Source organism: Miscanthus floridulus, chromosome 19 (assembly GCF_019320115.1).
Source record: "Miscanthus floridulus cultivar M001 chromosome 19, ASM1932011v1, whole genome shotgun sequence".
Classification (NCBI taxonomy): domain Eukaryota; kingdom Viridiplantae; phylum Streptophyta; class Magnoliopsida; order Poales; family Poaceae; genus Miscanthus; species Miscanthus floridulus.
This window is the reverse complement of record NC_089598.1, coordinates 38,483,450-38,488,157: the sequence shown is the minus strand read 5'-3', so window position 1 is coordinate 38,488,157 and position 4,708 is coordinate 38,483,450.

Genomic DNA, 4,708 nt, shown 5'->3' with positions numbered 1-4,708 from the left:
CGGCCGCATGACATCAGAATATCAGATATATCATCAGGCTTCCATGTTCTAACATTTTATTTGACAGGAAGTGCACTACTAATTTCACTTCACTTTGCTGAACAAGACCCTGCACGCACCCCTTGTCCCAATCAACGCATTACGCTTGCCGTGCCATTGTCAAAATTGTTGGGAAAATTAAACCCATCGAATGATTCATTTGATTCTCATCTCACACGCGTAAGTTGCACTGACGCTTGGCTAGTGAATTCTGTCTGATCTATCGGCGCAAGAATGCAACGTGGCAGCCGAAGAAACCGAGGCCATGTTCACCTGGAAATAGGAATCCGCAGACATCGACATCGTCGCTCAGACAACTACAAGTCGAGTACTGGAAAGGTGGATCCACTACCGGATACCGGACACAGTGGCTTTGTCGTGTGCCATAGGCACTCGAGTACTCCAAATGTGGATCCACTATTGGAAACAGTGGTTTTGTCGTGTGCCGCAGGCACTCGGCAAAGCCCACAAAATACTTGGTTAAGGCTTTGTCGAGTGTAACATTCGGCAAACAGCACACGACATCTATAGTGTCGGTAAACATCTTTTCGTCTAGTGTTTTCTATCGGGCACTCGACAAATACTTTGCCGAGAGCTGAAATCGACGCTCGGCGAAAAAAAGTAACGCGACGGCACGAAGACGGTAACGGCCCGTTTGCCGAGTGTCAAATACCGAGCACTCGGCAAACCTGCCTTCTTTGCCGAGTGTCAAATACTAGACATTCGGCAATGACTGGCCCAGAACGTATAAATGTTGGCTTGACACTCGGCAAAGAAGTCACAGAAATTTGCCAAATGCACAGAAATTTGCCACGTGTTCGCTTTGCCGAGTGTTTTTACCCTGACACTCGGCAAAATGTCTCTTTGCCGAGTGTAACACTTGGCAAAGCGACCATATATTCCATGTTTTTATTATTCGGTCACGTATAACGTACCCCACTCAAATAAACATTACAGTCATTACACATAGTTCACAATAAGCATCACAGATAGGTCATATAGATATATCGACAACACATAAATACAAATAAACTTCAGAATCACTAGTAGGTTCATTCACAACCATAAATAGTCACAAGTAGTCACAAGTAATCCACAAATACAAATGCAAATAAAATCACAAGTAGTCACTTAGGCCACGGGTTCCATTGCGACCACGTTGGGTCATGAGGCTCATTCGATGTGGCCGAATGATTCTGCATAAAGGAGAAGAGATTGCATATGTGAGACAAGATTGAACAACACGTATGGTCTCTCTGCTGCCTAACTAGTATAACCCTTGCAACTATCAACAATATCTTCTCAGTTGCATTGTGCTCTAGTATGCTTGCTTAAGTACTAGTTGGTAACAAACATATAACATTAGTCACTAAGTTTCTAGTGCCTGAACATCTTTGTAAGATTGATTCTGTATAAACTAGAAACGGTGATTATAAGGTTGTAAAGTGACTCACAGTGTTTGAAACAGTATTTGGAGCAGGTTGAGGAGGAGGGACTGGTATCGGTGGTGGAGGTTGACCGATTACAGCATAAACACCCCTCATATATTCAAACATCTGCAGCCGCTCTACCTTCATCCTCTGCCGCTCTGCCTCCGCCCTTTGCCGCTCTGCCTCCATCTTCGCCTCTAGCTCCTCCTGGCGCCTAGTTTCTTGTTCCAGCTGAGCCTACAATATTTCATCCAATGTTACAATGCAATGCAAAAGTATGTAAAAATCAATGAACAATGAATAAAACAGAAATAACCTAGAGTGCGTTCATCTAGAACCATGTAGAGTCTGGCCGTGGGTGTTTCGCTGGGTTGGAACTCGTGCTCTGTGCTCAAATCTGGGAGAGAGTGGGAGTACTGACCGTGTTGATTGTGTCGTCGCCAATCCAGAACCGACCATGCTTCTTGCCTCCTCCCGTCCTCATGACCACTTCTCCATCAAGGTCATAGGTGCTCGGATCGTACTCTAGGCCATGGACCGCCCTTGCCATCGATGTGTATCTATCGAGGCGGTTGTGGACGGACTCGTTGTTGTATGCCGAGAGCGGGTCCTCTGGGTTGTAGGTGACGTCGGCCGTCGCCTTGCCCTTGTGGGCCAAAGCATATGCCATGAACTGAGAGCAAGGCTCATCACCATGTGCCACCGACTGCAAAAAAGCAATATGATTAGAAATTATGCAGAGTTGAGCGTTAGAATAAAGAAATGAAGTCGCGTACCCATCTAGCCGCGTATTCTCAGAGGTTGAGGTTGCCTTGATGGTGTGGTGCACCCGGCATCAGCAAACATCGCTCCCGGCAAGCGTTGTGATTCTCGTCCCACGCGGGATCGCACCACCTGTCCATTATTCTATAAGGATTGAACCCATCTGTTGCCAGCACAACATGTACATTACGAGCCTCTAGAGCTTTCTCACGATGAATCATATTAAACCTTGTCCATGCTTCACCATCGGATGGATGCACTAGCTTCTCAGGATTGTATGGATATCCGTATTTGTGCCATGCCATCTGTTTCACGGATTCCTCAGTCATATAAAGCTGTTGGATCCTCGGTATGAATGGAAGGTACCATAGGATCTTCACGGGGACGGCGAGCTGCCTCTTCTGACCATCACCAGAGTCTACCTCCAGGAACCTAGATGATTTACACTTCACATAGTACTTTGCTTCCGCATGTTCTTTCCTAAATAAGATGCATCCCTTCGGACAAGCATGTGTCTGCTCATATGGCATCTTAAGTGCACGAAGGAGTTTCTGTGCCTCATATATGCTCTTTGGTAGGATATGACCATTTGGGAGCAGGCTACCAACAACTATCAGCATAACATCAAAAGCTTCTTGACTCAAGTTAAATTTGGGACTTTACAGTCATTAGGCGTGCAATGGCATCCAGTTGAGAAACCTTGACATGCCCGTGAAGGGGTTGCTGTGCCACAGACAACATACGCCTTTGTGGTTGGCTCTGGCTCCTCCTCCCTACGTCCTTCATCGAAGTGTGCTTCATGATAGTCATTTAACATGTCTCCTATCCTGGCATCAACATCATAATCATCGATGCGTTGTCTCATGACCTTGTCTTTCACACGATCGGATTCACCATGGTAAATCCACCAAGTATAGTCTGCTGTAAATTCATTCTTGCAAAGATGTTTACCCATGACCATCTTTGTTTGTCGACGCGTGTTTGCACAAATGCTGTAGGGACACCAAGTGGCACGCGCTCCTTTAACCCTTGCAAATGCTAGTTCCAAGAAAGCATCGGTCTTCTCAATCCATTTATCGATCAACGAACCCTGACTAGAGCAGCCCGTGTACATCCACTCACGATCATCCATCCTCTAACATATCAGCAAGTAATATAAAAATCAATTGCATCTACAGGTTCCTACATGGCGGTCTAATAGGTAAAGATAGGTCCTAATCCCACTCGAAGATGTGTAGATGGGGTTAGTTTCCATGCTCTACTCTTATCCGAGACAGAATTTCGGCAGCACCTCCCCGCTGTTCTCCAAATACACATCCTAACAGGAAGATTGTGTATCCGGAGAACAACAGGGACATGCTACCGAAACTCTGTCTCGGATCGGAGTACAACATGGAAACTAACCCCATCTACACATACTCGGACTATCCAAAAAACGTGGACAGTTTGAAACAGATACGATTATAGATAGGCAAAGATCTACATATTTCTAACCGTATCTCTTTCGAACGGGAGACACCTAGCTAGGTTACGTGATATACGAACATCATATGTAAAGAGGGGTGTACGATGTCTCACCTTGCTGTCTTGCAAAGTGACGAGTCGAGGACGGTGGGGAATGATCTTTGCAATAGCCTCTCCTACAACAAAGGAACATAATAATGTTAATTGTAAATTTTGGCAGCACTTCCCCTTCATGGTGAGGTAACCAAAACCTCAAATAAACCAATGGCATGATGGTCGATAACCACATACTCAACAATATAACACTCATCAGACCATCAGATCGAACTAAGAATAAAATCTGATCGAACATCTAGCAATAGCAGGTACTATCCAGATTTAGATATTAAAGTACACAAGAGTTTATTATGCTATGTTAGTGTCACCAGATAAGGTAATGTTGCTAAACAGGGTGCTGACAAAAATAATGTTGCAATGATTAGTCATTCTAGAATCCTAGGGTGCTTACCTGATCGAGGCGCAAGGGGCGGCGGGGCTAGGGCAGAGGCCGAGGCTAGGGCAGGGGGCCGGTGGGCGCAAATCAGGGGACGACAGCCGCGGGGAAGGGCACCGAGGGAGGGCGCACGGGGCGGCTCGCCTGCTCTTGCTCGGCTTGGGCGCTTAGACGAGCGCGAGAGGGGCGCGATCGCGCGCACGACGTCGCGAGCCGGCAAAGGCGCAGCCGAGTGCGGCGGGCGGTGGCAACCACTGGAGCGGGGCGGGCGCGGGCATGGGGCCGTCGGTGGCGCGCGTGGGCCAGGCGCGGGAGGCCAAGCACCAGGCGTGGGAAGCCGACAGCTGGCGCGGGCGTGGTGCCGGCGGCTGGCGCGGGAGCGGCGCGGGAGCGGCGCGGGAGCGGGGCCGACGGCTGGCGTGGGTGCGGTGCCGGTGGCTGGCTGCGTGTGTGTGTGGGCGCGTGTGAGTGTGTGCGTGTGTGTGTACGATGGAGGTTTGTCGAGTGCCCGCGATCTAGC